The sequence below is a fragment of the Coregonus clupeaformis genome, chromosome 9 (genome assembly GCF_020615455.1).
Source record: "Coregonus clupeaformis isolate EN_2021a chromosome 9, ASM2061545v1, whole genome shotgun sequence".
Classification (NCBI taxonomy): domain Eukaryota; kingdom Metazoa; phylum Chordata; class Actinopteri; order Salmoniformes; family Salmonidae; genus Coregonus; species Coregonus clupeaformis.
In genome coordinates, this window is record NC_059200.1 from 18,434,058 (window position 1) to 18,449,736 (window position 15,679).

At 45.0% G+C, this 15,679-nt stretch overlaps 1 protein-coding gene across 1 annotated transcript in view; it reads left to right on the top strand.

Annotated features, from left to right (window-relative positions):
* Positions 1–7,199: 7,199 nt before the first annotated feature.
* alpk2 (alpha-kinase 2) overlaps positions 7,200–15,679 on the top strand; it is a 36,808-nt gene continuing 28,328 nt past the window's right edge. The window contains exon 1 of the mRNA XM_041885364.2: positions 7,200–7,269. The gene's annotated coding sequence lies outside the window, so the exon portion shown is untranslated. The remainder of the gene's footprint in view (positions 7,270–15,679) is intronic.

Here is a 15,679-nt window from a genome sequence, read left to right on the forward strand (position 1 = left end):
AAAAGGGCAACACATGTACTGCTCTGAAGACCATGTTCACTCACTGAATACAAACCACTTGATGTCTTGACGTTGTGCCCTGCTGTTGTTATTCGAAGAGCGATCATTTCTGCATCCAAATGAGAGACTGGAATAGTAATATATTATAAGGTGAATGCACCTATTTGTAAGTCGCTCTGGATAAGAGCATCTGCTAAATGACGTAAATGTAATTGTAAATCTGGATGGAACAACAACATTCTTAGCATATAATATACAATATACTGATGACCTTTAACCTTATCACTTGAAAGCTCTATTCAAAGGGCAACTCCATTCATAGAGTATGTTATGGCTGTTGTCCAGTTAGGAACATCATTGTTGTCCAGTTAGAAACAGACATTTTCTTGTCAGTCTCCATGAAAATGTCAGCGAGTGAAGTTCCAAGTGAAGAACAGTTGTGAGGCCATCGCCGTCGGTTACAGCACTTAACATCTTAAAGAGGAGTTCAGAAGAAGTAGTGACCTCTGCTGACCTCTTGTTCCTTTTTACCTACACAGTATAACTGTGTATCTGTTCTAGGGTGCAGGGAGAGTGAGCGAGTGAGGGAGGGAGACCTTCTACATAAATCTACCCCAGTAACAGGCTCATCCATTCACAGATGCAGGAAGAAAGGAGCTCCGTCACTCCCCGGTCTCATTCGGTCCTCATTAAATGGATAATTTACTGCCGTGTTGAGTTTCTGAGTTTACCACGGCACCCACCACTCCACACCTGTTGCTGTTTCAAAGACAATGGACGACCCATGGCAACGCATCAATTATTATGCCCAGGTTATAAAACTGTCCTCTGTGTGTCTGTGTCTGGGTGATGATGTAACCATTGTTGTTAGTCTTGGAAGAGAACGTAACATCAAAAAATTGAACATGAATCCCACACTAAGCATGAGACCTACTAGTGACTTCTCACACTAAAAAAGTAATTTATGACCTTCTTTGAAATAGGGCCTAAAAGGTTAGAGAGGTGTTTATGAAAGGGAATAGATTGCTGAAGCTGGAGGCCCTGAGGCGCGAGTGGGTGATGTTGCGCTGGCCTGAGAGTCTGGCGGTGGTTGGTCCACTTGACCTTGAGGTGTGGCAGTGATAAGGAGATGCCACAGTCTGATGGGATGCCAGCCCTGAGGGTACGGCCTGGGAGGAATGAAACAGGGAAAAAGAAAGAAGGGAAGAGAGTTTGGGAGTATGGGAGAGCTGGAGATAATTTGGGAGAGGGAAGCAGAATGGAACAGGGAATTTAGTAAGATACTTGTGGTGAGTTTCCATCAGAGATTTACCCCAGTGTTTTACCCAAAGGGCTCAGACTTTTCTGTTTCCATCTACGTGGGCCCGGCATCCATGTCTCACTGGGCCATGGCTCCGGCGGACCTGCTCTCACTTGGAGCAAAAGGCCAGGCCACTGGTAGCTCAATTGGTAGAGCATGGCGCTTGTAACGCCAGGGTAGTGGGTTCGATCCCCGGGACCACCCATACGTAAAAATGTATGCACACATGACTGACTGTAAGTCGCTTTGGATAAAAGCGTCTGCTAAACGGCATATTATTATAATATTATTTTCAGCTGGCATTTACATAACTGTCACCGAGGGCCTTTACAAAGGTGAAATCACCAAAAGAGAACACAGATTCCTGGTGCGTAAGAGGACTTCTACCTCCAACAAAATGGAGTTGAGATGGTAGCCGCTATGGCCCCTAATGTTGCCAGTTTGTATGTGGGAGCTTCGGTTAGAAACCAACAGTGTGTTTGATCCCCAAGTCAACCGTTTCCTACCCAATGTCATAGCTTGGTACAGGTACATTGACAACATACTAATGCTGTGGACAGGTTGTGAACAAGAGCTCCATTACTTTTTTGCTCTCCTCAATAAGGTAGGCCGTCATTGTTAAATAAGAATTTGTTCTTAACTGACTTGCCTAGTTAAATAAAGGTTACAAAAAATAATAACAATAATAATGGAACACAAACCTTAGTTTCACTATGGACTTCAGCACTGACCTCGTCCATTTTCTTGACCTCATCAAAAACCATGGCAACAGTCTCTCCACCATATATAGAAAATAGAGTCCTAAACAGACATTGGCGCGTTATGCAACTACATGACCATTTTACTGATAAACCCCCAGTGGCTCTCAGAAGGAAAAATCAATCTCAGAGACAAACTGGTGCACTCTATTCACAAAACTCACGCACCCACATAAAACACTGTCGATGGCCTCCCACTCCCTATAGGCCATTAACCGTGCGCACACTGTTCCTGTTGCGCACAATCACAATGACTGAAACAATGTCCATCCTAAAACCAACAAGCCCATCACCTGGAAGAGTGTCGTAGTAAATATTAAAATGTTATAGCTTGGTCTGACTAAAATCTTGTGCATGACCCATTTTAATGTTAGGAGCTTGTTTTCAATCAATGCTGTTCCTATGCAAGAACAATGGACAGAGCCAATATCTTCTCAAGGACAACTCCCACGCCACAGGCCACAATCTGGTTGCTCCCCACGAGACTTTCCTTTGAGAACATACACACATTCACACACACATCTCCATGCATAGGCACACTCATCCTCATGCCTCACGAGTTACGCACACACACACACTGCACTTTTTTCTACTGGTCGGGTGCCTAGGGCAGAGGACTCTGCCGTGCACAAAATGGGGCTTCTACTCTGGACAGAGCAGACCCGCCTCCTACGCCTCCGGAACCAATCAAGGGACTAGAAGAAGGACCCCTTCCTTTGTGTTGCATTGTATAAAGTAATGCTGAAAACTCTGTTTTTGGTCCCTTCTCAACTGTCTCCATAAGAGGCAACTGAAATGGGTCCATGCATTGGGCCCATGCATGTAGCTTGAGCAGTACCAGCTATCTCTGTGTTTAATAAACTGCCTTTTGCTTAAACATATTCCTCTCCGTCTAGCGTCGTTGGTTCTGTACTTCCTCTCCTGTATGGTTTCACCAACAAGAGCCTGACTACTCGCGCGTCCGAAGGAGTCTATCTATGCTATCCAGTGACCGTGCTCCAAAGGATACATCGGGAAGACCACACGCGCACTGAGAACACGGATCATAGAACACAAAAGCTCTAATAGACGCAAGGAAAATAACTAGCCTCTAGCAGCCCACATTATTCAGCACCAACACACAGTCAATTAACTAAAGTTGTGGGCTGTAGAGAAAATGCAGAGGAACGATAGAGGGGGTGATTTTGACCGTTTCTTACTACAAAAAGAGGCTAAATGGATCCACCTCCTAGACATTGTCGCCCCCCACGGATTAAACGAACAACTAGAGCTAAACAGTTTTCTCTAGTTTACATAGTTCTTCCTAGACTGACCAGTATATAGCCTTTTGTGTAATTCCTTGTTCTTCCGAGTTTTTTATGATCGCCAAAGTGAGTGTTTTTTTTTTTATACAATGTATTTCAGGCACCAGTGCATACAGTGTTTTAGCATGCAGTATCTCTTTACGCATGTCTTTTGTATACATTCCTGTGCGTTATTTTTCACGGTGCCTTTCTTTTTTTTATGTTGCCTCTATACACTGACGTGATAATGTTGTAGATTTGTTTCGTATATAGTTATTTACCTGTCATGTGACATTCACTTGTCCCCACCTCTATTTCTAGAGACACATCAGCTTCTGTCCACAACGCAACCTAGTTCACAAAAGTTTATTGCAACATACTGATCGTCTACTCCTCTTCTTTGTTGGATTACCCGCCATTTAGGGGCCTACCTTGTACCTCCCTACTGCCCTCATGTAACCGGCGTTAGTCAGATGAAACCTGACCCTGATTATTCTAACAGCCCACAGGGCTTTCAGATGAAACCTGACCCTGATTATTCTAACAGGCCACAGGGCTTTCTGATGAAACCTGACCCTGATTATTCTAACAGCCCACAGGGCTTTCAGATGAAACCTGACCCTGGTTATTCTAACAGCCCACAGGGCTTTCAGATGAAACCTGAGCCTGATTATGTTAACAGCCCACAGGGCTTTCAGATGAAACCTGAGCCTGATTATTCTAACAGCCCACAGGGCTTTCAGATGAAACCTGACCCTGGTTATTCTAACAGCTTGATGAGGGTTGCTGACGTCAACCGCCTGTATTCAATGGAGAGAGATGCTATGCTACTAGCCTCATGTCATGAAAATGCACAGTCATCTCTAGACAACTCCGATATGAAGTGTTTTTTCTCAAAGTTGCCAGGATGTCACATGTCCTACTTCTATCAGTACACTAATAACAACTTAAACATTACAAAACGTATATTCAATCAAATAAGCCTCACGTAGCAAATAAGCCATTACATTTTTTGTTGTAGAAATTCGACACTTTTTTATTGACACAAACTCATTGCTTGGTGAGCGAAATAAATGAAAAAATGCCATCTGCTGGAGAACACAGATTCTTGGCCCAGCTTCACCTCTTCCTCTGATAAACCGTCACAATACGGTGCAGAGCGTTCAATTTGGCAAGGAGACCCCAAGCTCCACTAAACCATTGACAAATATGTGCAGTTTTCAAGGGATTGTTAAATAAATGTTATAGCTATTTGGTTTTAATATCATCAACTCTTGAAGAGCATAGTCAGAACTACACATTTCCCATGATTCCATATTTAGCGCTATCATCAGTTATACAGCAAGTAGCCTCGTCGCGAACCAGGCTTCCCTAAAACGGGAGGGAGGCGTGACAACGACGTGATTTTGGAGGTATAGCAACGCGAAACTATACAGCAAGCATGCTTTTCATGATCAGTAAGTTTATCAATTGATCATGTAATTTCAGATACATGAGGGTAGCCTATCCATTTGGCATGTATATAGCTAGCTAACTAAGCAAACAACGTGTCATTTAACTTGCTTCATCAGACTAGCATTCAGGTCGAAGTTTCATCCCTCACTGCAGCCGTCAAAATAATAAATTGAGTTGATGAGATCATAACTTTGACTTCCACCACCAAGGTAGTAACAGGTCGATAAATCCATTCAGAGCGGAGGGGAAAACTCTTTCCATGCTGTTCCGTGCCAATGTGTTCCTCGAACTGAGAAACGGAAGTATGTCAGTCCCCCTCGCCAGCCTGGCTCATGAAAAAGTCACCTGGTAGTAATGAACACCTCACATTACTAACTCACGTGGGGCTGTGGGACTGGAGCTGGCGTTGGCTCTGCGGGCCATAGAAATAGAATATGACATAGAATGATGTTCTATTTCTATGCTGTGGGCTTCTGTTGTCAGTCTGCGGCCCTTCCTTCAACTCTCAGCAGGTCTATAATGTTGTAACAGGCTATAATGTTGTTACCACCATGCTCCCCAAGAGAGCCTTTCAGATTCCTCCTAGTCTCTTGTGACAGACTGTTAACATAGAGAGCCTGTCAGATTCCTCCTAGTCTCTTGTGACAGACTGTTACTGTAACATAGAGAGCCTGTCAGATTCCTCCTAGTCTCTTGTGACAGACTGTTACTGTAACATAGAGAGCCTGTCAGATTCCTCCTAGTCTCTTGTGACAGACTGTTACTGTAACATAGAGAGCCGTTTAGATATTCTCACCCTGCTGACGACACTGTGGCCCACTGGCCCTGCAGGCTGGTCTCTAGCTGGATTCGTGAGATCGTGTTGGCCCACTGGCCCTGCAGGCTGGTCTCTAGCTGGATTCGTGAGATCATGTTGGGCCACTGGCCCTGCAGGCTGGTCTCTAGCTGGATTCGTGAGATCATGTTGAGCCACTGGCCCTGCAGGCTGGTCTCTAGCTGGATTCGTGAGATCGTGTTGGGCCACTGGCCCTGCAGGCTGGTCTCTAGCTGGATTCGTGAGATCATGTTGGGCCACTGGCCCTGCAGGCTGGTCTCTAGCAAGATTCGTGAGATCGTGTTGGGCCACTGGCCCTGCAGGCTGGTCTCTAGCTGGATTCGTGAGATCATGTTGGGCCACTGGCCCTGCAGGCTGGTCTCTAGCAAGATTCGTGAGATCGTGTTGGGCCACTGGCCCTGCAGGCTGGTCTCTAGCTGGATTCGTGAGATCATGTTGGGCCACTGGCCCTGCAGGCTGGTCTCTAGCTGGATTCGTGAGATCATGTTGGGCCACTGGCCCTGCAGGCTGGTCTCTAGCTGGATTCGTGAGATCATGTTGGGCCACTGGCCCTGCAGGCTGGTCTCTAGCTGGATTCGTGAGATCATGTTGGCCCACTGGCCCTGCAGGCTGGTCTCTAGCTGGATTCGTGAGATCATGTTGGCCCACTGGCCCTGCAGGCTGGTCTCTAGCAAGATTCGTGAGATCATGTTGGGCCACTGGCCCTGCAGGCTGGTCTCTAGCTGGATTCGTGAGATCGTGTTGGCCCACTGGCCCTGCAGGCTGGTCTCTAGCTGGATTCGTGAGATCATGTTGGGCCACTGGCCCTGCAGGCTGGTCTCTAGCAAGATTCGTGAGATCGTGTTGGGCCACTGGCCCTGCAGGCTGGTCTCTAGCTGGATTCATGAGATCATGTTGGGCCACTGGCCCTGCAGGCTGGTCTCTAGCTGGATTCGTGAGATCATGTTGGGCCACTGGCCCTGCAGGCTGGTCTCTAGCTGGATTCGTGAGATCATGTTGGGCCACTGGCCCTGCAGGCTGGTCTCTAGCTGGATTCGTGAGATCGTGTCGGGCCACTGGCCCTGCAGGCTGGTCTCTAGCTGGACTCATGAGATCGTGTCGGGCCACTGGCCCTGCAGGCTGGTCTCTAGCTGGATTCATAAGATCGTGTCGGGCCCTTACATACGGCTTTAGACCACTCAGCTCACTGATCAGTGACTTTGATCAATTTAAAAACAGATTGACAGACTCACGTAATACTGTAATAACTGATGAAAAGAAAACAGACGTCTCAGACGGTCCGTTCTGGATGTTTGTAAGCTAAGTTAGCCAACACGATGATACTCAGTGAAACTGCAGAAGGCGTAAATATAGGTCTCGTCTCAAATGGCACCCTATTCCCTTTATAGTGCACTAAAAGTAGTGCACTATATAGGGCATATGGTGCCCCTATGTAGCCTTTTTAAGACATTAATATAGATGTGGGGTGTTAAGTGTTCAGGATCTGCACATGTCCCAGCTATCAGGTAACTGACTCTGTACTGGGGTGACAAGCTTTAAAAATAGCCCCAGAGCCCCTGAAGTTTCAGCTTTGACTTGAGCATGTTACCGTCTCCTACATCTAGCCTCTGTATAATCAGCTATACGGAAGAAAATAAGGTATGTAAAAGCATGCTGAGAATATCCCAAGGGTAGACAACTATTCAGGGAAGTGCTAACCAACTGGGAAAAAACTAGTTGAATCAACGTTGCTTCCACGTAATTTCCACCCAAAAATGCGATATGATGACGTTGAATCAACGTGGAAAACTGATTGGATTTTCTAAAAGTCATCAACGTAAGAGTATTTCATATTTTTTAAATCCAACTTTTAACCTAAATCTAATGACAGGGTGAATTTGTTTGTTGATTTCATGTTGAATTCACGTTAGTTGACAACTCAACCAAATGTAAATAAAAATTAGACGTTGAACTGATGTCTGTGCCCAGTGGGCACGTTCTCCTTGTGTTGATGTGTGTGGATTTGCAAGGTTTTCTATACAGTGGCTTGCGAAAGTATTCACCCACCTTGGCATTTTTCCTATTTTGTTGCCTTACAACCTGGAATTAAAATTGATTTTTGGGGGGGTTTATATCATTTGATTTACACAACATGCCTACCATTTTGAAGATGCAAAATATTTGTTGCCTCCTTGATTAATGCCCTCCTTGCCTGGTCTGTGAGTTTTGGTGTGCGGCCCTCTCTTGGCAGGTTTGTTGTGGTAACATATTCTTTCCATTTTTTAATAATGGATTTAATGGTGCTCCGTGGGATGTTCAAAGTTTCAGATATTTTTTTTAAAAACCCAACCCTGATCTGTACTTCTCCACAACTTTGTCCCTGACCTGTTTGGAGAGCTCCTTGGTCTTCATGGTGCCGCTTGCTTGGTGGTGCCCCTTGCTTAGTGGTGTTGCAGACTCTGGGACCTTTCAGAACAGGTGTATATATACTGAGATCATGTGACAGATCATGTGACACTTAGATTGCACACAGGTGGACTTTATTTAACTAATTATGTGACTTCTGAAGGTAATTGGTTGCACCAGATCTTATTTAGGGGCTTCATAGCAAAGGGGGTGAATACATATGCACACAACACTTTTCCATTATTTATTTTTTAGAATTTTTTGAAACAAGTAATTTTTTTCATTTCACTTCACCAATTTGGACTATTTTGTGTATGACCAATACATGAAATCCAAATAAAAATCCATTTAAATTACAGGTTGTAATGCAACAAAATATGAATACTTTTGCAAGGCACTGTACGTGTAGAGAGGCCAGATCTTTTGGAGTTTGATTGAGATGTCAACAATTATGAGGTTGTTGTTGGGAATCGTAAAGTGCGGTTTTTATTATGTTTTGTCTGTATTCATTAGGCTTTTGGGGACGGTGTTGACTTACTTGACTTACCTGGGCTACTGACTTACCTGTTGTAGTCTACTGACTTACCTGTTGTAGTCTACTGACTTACCTGTTGTAGTCTACTGACTTACCTGTTGTAGTCTACTGTATGTATACTGAACAAAAATATAAACGCAACACGCAACAATTTCTAAGATTTTGCTGAGTTACAGTTCATATAAGGAAATCAGTCAATTTAAATACATTTGTTAGGCCCTAATCTATGGATTTCACATGACAGGGCAGGGGCTCAGCCATGGGTGTGCCTGGGAAGGCCCATCCACTTGGGAGCCAGGCCAACCCACTGGGGAGCCAGACCCAGCCAATCAGAATGAGTTTTTCCCCACAAAAGGGCTTGATTACAGACAGAAATACTCCTGTGCACCAAATTTGAGAAAAAAAAAGGTTTTTGTGCATATGGAAAATGTATTGGATCTTTTATTTCAGATCATTGAACATGGGACCTGCACTTTACATGTTGCGTTTGTAGTTTTCTTCAGTAATATTTTCTCATATTGTGAACTAAACAACTTAACTTAAACATCTCAATACATGTAGATTAACAGCTTGTTCTATGACGTCATATTATGAGTTGAAAAGGATTTAGATGTAGCTTGTATGTTTATTTAGTGATTAAATCATGGATACTGGGTATCCTATTAATATCACACAGGACCTACATTTTCATTATACATTTTATTACTTTGGGATTCAATTGTAGATCGAAATGTATTTAGACATCAACATGGCAGAATTGTATCAATTTTTTTGGGGGGGAAAACGTTTGATCATACAGGTAAGTCAATTAAGAACCAACTCTTATTCGAAGAACTCTTATTTGAAATGAGGACATGGAACACTATCTATCTAGCTTGGTGTGGACAGTAGAGCTGGAATCAAAACAGTGATCTGATGGATGATGATGCAATGGTTCACTACAGCTACATGATGACAGTTTTACTGTTTCTTTATGCCAGAATAGACCAGACTCTGACTAATCACACATATGCACACACACACACACACACACACACACACACACACACACACACACACACACACACACACACACACACACACACACACACACACAAACACACAAACACAAACACCAGTGGAGGCTCCTGAGGGAGTACAGCTCATAATAATGGCCGGAATGGAGTAAGTGGAATGGTATCAACCACATGAAAACCCCCCAAAAACGTGTGTTTGATACCATTCCATTGAAATTACGGATCATGTAAAAAACTGTTAGTCACTAAATCCGGCTAGAAGGACCACGTAAAAGCGGTTGGCTGGTATGCCCTCACCCGTCTGAGCAGTCGGCTGTGAATGCCCTCACCCGCTATATACTTATAACTGATTGGTTTGGTTCTGCCCTCTATAGTGCTGTCCGGTTAGAACATGATGAGGAGGCCCATCGCTGTACTCTTGATAGTCACCACCACACACACAGACACAGCTGCTTCCATTTGAGGATGTTTATATGGTTTTGGTAATCTGAATGACTTGGAATGTTATTGTTGTGGTTCTATAAGACAAAGATATGCACACATGTAAACAGTATTAGTTAAGGGTTATAACTATACAAATTACATATATGTACATTAATACACGGCTAATGGCATTACACTTATAACACGTCTATAAAGGGCTTTAAACACAGCATCGATATCAACATAAACTTAAACATTCACCTCTTGGAGAGAAAGAGAAACTAATTACTTGAATTAACAAAGGGTCAAGATGTATGGCACCCTCTCTCTCCTGCCTTGTGTACGAGTCTGCTAGGCTGAGACCTTATCAGATCTGCCATGGCGCCACAGGGTCATAAATTACTCTGCGCATGAGCAAGCTCCAAGAACTGTCTGGGATGACTCTAGAAGCTTGCCCACGGCAGCGCAATAAAACACCTTAATAAAGGCCACTATGGAAAACGCTGTGGTAGCGTGTGCATGCAAAATACTATGTTCACCAATACAACAATTAAACCGCTTCTGCAAAAGTACTTGTGCAACCAATGCAATAGTACTTATGGCAGTACGGAATAATACTACATACGATAAACAATAGGTGAAGCAGTATTGGCAAATCTAACGTTAAGGAATAGTAACAGCCACAGGGTCATAAATTACTCTGCGCATGAGCAAGCTCCAAGAACTGTCTGGGATGACTCTAGAAGCTTGCCCACGGCAGCGCTCCTAGTAGCCGGGGACTTTAATGCAGGGAAACTTAAATCCGTTCTACCTAATTTCTACCAGCATGTTAAATGTGCAACCAGAGGGGAAAAAACTCTAGACCACCTTTACTCCACACACAGAGACGCATACAAAGCTCTCCCTCGCCCTCCATTTGGCAAATCTGACCATAACTCTATCCTCCTGATTCCTGCTTATAAGCAAAAACTGAAGCAGGAAGCACCAGTGATTCGGTTAATAAAAAAGTGGTCAGATGACGCAGATGCTAAGCTACAGGACTGTTTTTGCTAGCACAGACTGGAACATGTTCGGGATTCTTCAGACAGCATTGAGGAGTACACCACATCAGTCACTGGCTTCATCAATAAGTGCATCGATGATGTCGTCCCCCACAGTGACCGTACGTACATACCCCAACCAGAAGCCATGGATTACAGGAAACATCCGCACTGAGCTAAAGGGTAGAGCTGCCGCTTTCAAGGAACGGGACTCTAACCCGGACGCTTATAAGAAATCCCGCTATGACCTCCGACGAACCATCAAACAGGCAAAGAGTCAATACAGGTCTAAGATTGAATCATACTACACTGGCTCTGACGCTCGTCGGATGTGGCAGGGCTTGAAAACGATTACAGACTACAAAGGGAAGCACAGCCGCGAGCTGCCCAGTGACACAAACCTACCAGACGAGCTAAACCACTTCTATGCTCGCTTCGAGGCAAGCAACACTGAAGCATGCATGAGAGCACCAGCTGCTCCAGACGACTATGTGATCACGCTCTCCGTAGCCGATGTGAGTAAGACTTTTAAGCAGGTCAACATTCACAAGGCCGCAGGGCCAGACGGATTACCAGGACGTGTACTCCGAGCATGTGCTGACCAACTGGCAAGTGTCTTCACTGACATTTTCAACATGTCCCTGACTGAGTCTGTAATACCAACATGTTTCAAGCAGACCACCATAGTCCCCGTGCCCAAGAACTCTAAGATAACCTGCCTAAATGACTACCGACCCGTAGCACTGACGTCTGTAGCCATGAAGTGCTTTGAAAGACTGGTCATGGCTCACATCAACAGCATAATCCCAGAAACCCTAGACCCACTCCAATTTGCATACCGCCCCAACAGATCCACAGATGATGCAATCTCTATCGCACTCCACACTGCCCTTTCCCACCTGGACAAGAGGAACACCTACGTGAGAATGCTATTCATTGACTACAGCTCAGCATTCAACACCATAGTGCCCTCTAAGCTCATCACTAAGCTAAGGATCCTGGGACTAAACACCTCCCTCTGCAACTGGATCCTGGACTTCCTGACGGGCCGCCCCCAGGTGGTAAGGGTAGGTAACAACACATCTGCCACACTGATCCTCAACACGGGGGCCCCTCAGGGGTGCGTGCTCAGTCCCCTCCTGTACTCTCTGTTCACCCATGACTGCATGGCCAGGCACGACTCCAACACCATCATTAAGTTTGCCGACGACACAACAGTGGTAGGCCTGATCACCGACAACGATGAGACAGCCTATAGGGAGGAGGTCAGAGATCTGGCCGTGTGGTGCCAGGACAACAACCTCTCCCTCAACGTGACCAAGACAAAGGAGATGATTGTGGACTACAGGAAAAAAAAGAGGACTGAGCACGCCCCCATTCTCATCGACGGGGCTGTAGTGGAACAGGTTGAGAGCTTCAAGTTCCTTGGTGTCCACATCACCAACGAACTATCATGGTCCAAACACACCAAGACAGTCGTGAAGAGGGCACGACAAAGCCTATTCCCCCTCAGGAGACTAAAAAGATTTGGCATGGGTCCTCAGATCCTCAAAAAATTCTACAGCTGCACCATCGAGAGCATCCTGACTGGTTGCATCACCGCCTGGTATGGCAACTGCTTGGCCTCTGACCGCAAGGCACTACAGAGGGTAGTGCGTACGGCCCAGTACATCACTGGGGCAAAGCTCCCTGCCATCCAGGACCTCTATACCAGGCGGTGTCAGAGGAAGGCCCTCAAAATTGTCAAAGACTCCAGCCACCCTAGTCATAGACTGTTCTCTCTGCTACCGCACGGCAAGCGGTACCGGAGTGCCAAGTCTAGGTCCAAAAGACTTCTCAACAGCTTCTACCCCCAAGCCATAAGACTCCTGAACAGCTAATCATGGCTACCCGGAATATTTGCACTGCCCCCCCACCCCATCCTTTTACGCTGCTGCTACTCTGTTAAGTATTTATGCATAGTCACTTTAACTCTACCCACATGTACATATTACCTCAACTACCTCAACTAGCCGGTGCCCCCGCACATTGACTATGCAACGGTACCCCCCTGTATATATAGCCTCCCTACTGTCACTTTATTTTACTGTATATATAGCCTCCCTACTGTCACTTTATTTTACTTCTGCTCTTTTTTTTCTCAACACTTTTTTTTTGTTGTTTTATTCTTACTTTTTTTGTTTAAAATAAATGCACTGTTGGTTAAGGGCTGTAAGTAAGCATTTCACTGTAATGTCTGCACCTGTTGTATTCGGTGCATGTGACCAATACAATTTGATTTGATTTGATTTGATTTGATTTGAACAGCCACGTAACAACAGTAGTAGGCTTGATTACCAACAATGACGAGACAGCCTACAGGGAGGAGGTGAGGGCTCTGGGAGTGTGGTGCCAGGAAAATAACCTCTCACTCAACGTCAACAAAACAAAGGAGATGATCGTGGACTTCAGGAAACAGCATAGGGTGCAACCCCCTTTCCACATCGAAGGGACCGCAGTGGAGAAGGTGGAAAGCTTCAAGTTCCTGGGCGTACACATCACTGACAAACTGAAATGGTCCACCCACGCAGACAGTGTGGTGAAGAAGGCGCAACAGAGCCTCTTCAACCTCAGGAGGCTGAAGACATTTGGCTTGGCACCTAAAACCCTCACAAACTTTTACAGATGCACAATTGAGAGCATCCTGTCGGGCTGTATCACCGCCTGGTACGGCAACTGCACCGCCCGCAACTGCAGGGCTCTCCAGAGGGTGGTGCGGTCTGCCGAACGCATTACCAGGGGCAAACTACCCGCTCTCCAAGACACCTACAGCACCAGATGTCACAGGAAGGCCAAAAAGATCATCAAGGATATCAACCACCTGCCTGTTCACTGCCTGTTCACCCCGCTATCATCCAGAAGGCGAGGTCAGTACAGGTGCATCAAAGCTGGGACAGAGAGAATGAAAAACAGCTTCTATCTCAAGGCCATCAGACTGTTAAATAGCCATCACTAGCACATTAGAGGCTGCTGCTGCCTATTGAAATCACTGGCCACTTTAAGAAATGGAACACTAGTCACTTTAATAATGTTTACATATCTTGCATTACTCATCTCATATGTATATACTGTATTCTATTCTATAATATTCTACTGTATCTTCGTCCATGCCGCTCTGTCATTGCTTGTCCATATATATTCTTAAATTCCATTCCTTACTAGATTTGTGTGTATTGGATATATGTTGTGAAATTGTTAGATATTACTGCACTTTCGGAGCTATAAGCACAAGCATTTCGCTACACATTTTTACATTTTTAGTCATTTAGCAGACGCTCTTATCCAGAGCGACTTACAGGAGCAATTAGGGTTAAGTGCCTTGCTTAAGGGCACATCAACAGAGTTTTTACCAAGATTGGCTCGGGGATTAGAACCAGCGACCTTTCGGTTACTGGCACAACGCTCTTACCCACTAAGCTACCTACACCCGCAATAACAACTGCTAAACACGTTTGTGACAAATAAAATGTGATGTGATTTGATTTGATTTGACAGCCGTACAGTAGAATGTATGTCTGAAAGCTATCAAAGTAACAGTAAGTCATTAGTGGTAATTACCCATTATTACACAGCATGTAAAAACCCCAATAAACCCCCCCTGCAACTTACATTACGATGCACGCACAACATTCAGACATTCGTGTTACTGTTGACAATAACAAGTCCTCAGAAACATGCTTCTTCTCCCTTCGGACGGCGATAACACTCCTGACCTGAGTGGGCGGGTGCAGTGTCCAGACGCGCATTTCCAAGCACTCTGATTGGTTGGGAATGGCAGGGCTACAATGGGTGAGGGATAACTTAGGTAGGTTGAGCAGGAAAACTAACGGGACTTAAGGGAAACTGAAGGGACTGTGAGGGGAAGTCAGGTATAGAGGAGAGGAGCAGGACAGCCTTTTTTACAATAATGTTGGAACTTGCTGTCAGAACTCCTTAGAGTATTAACGCGACCACAAGGCGCTACAGAGGGTATTGCGTACGGCCCAGTACATCACTGGGGCTGAGCTCGCTGCCATCCAGGACCTCTATACCAGGCAGTGTCAGAGGAAGGCCCTAAGAATTGTCAAAGACTTCAGCCACCTAAGTCATAGACTGTTCTCTCTGCTACCACAAGGCAAGCGGTACCAATGCACCAAGTCTGGAACCAACAGGACCCTGAACAGCTTCTACCCCCAAGCCATAAGACTGCTAAACAGTTAGTTAAATAGTTAACCAATAGCTGCCCGGACTATCTGCATTGACCCTTTTTGCACTAACTCTTTTGACTCATCACATACGCTGCTGTTACTGTTTATTATCTATCCTGTTGCCTAGTCACTTTATCCCTACCTATATGTACATATCTACCTCAATTACCTCGTACCCCTGCACATCAACTCGGTACTTGTAACCTGTATATATAGCCATGGTATCATTACTCATTGTGTATTTATTCCTTGTGCTATAATTTTTCTATTTCTTATATATTTTCTCTCTCTGTATTGTTGGATAGGGCCGGTAAATAAGCATTTCACTGTTAGTCAACACCTGTTTGTAAAGGTTGATGTGAGGTGTGACCCAGGTGCGGTGCAGGATAGACAGTAGGCAGTAGGCAGAGATGGTGAAACAAG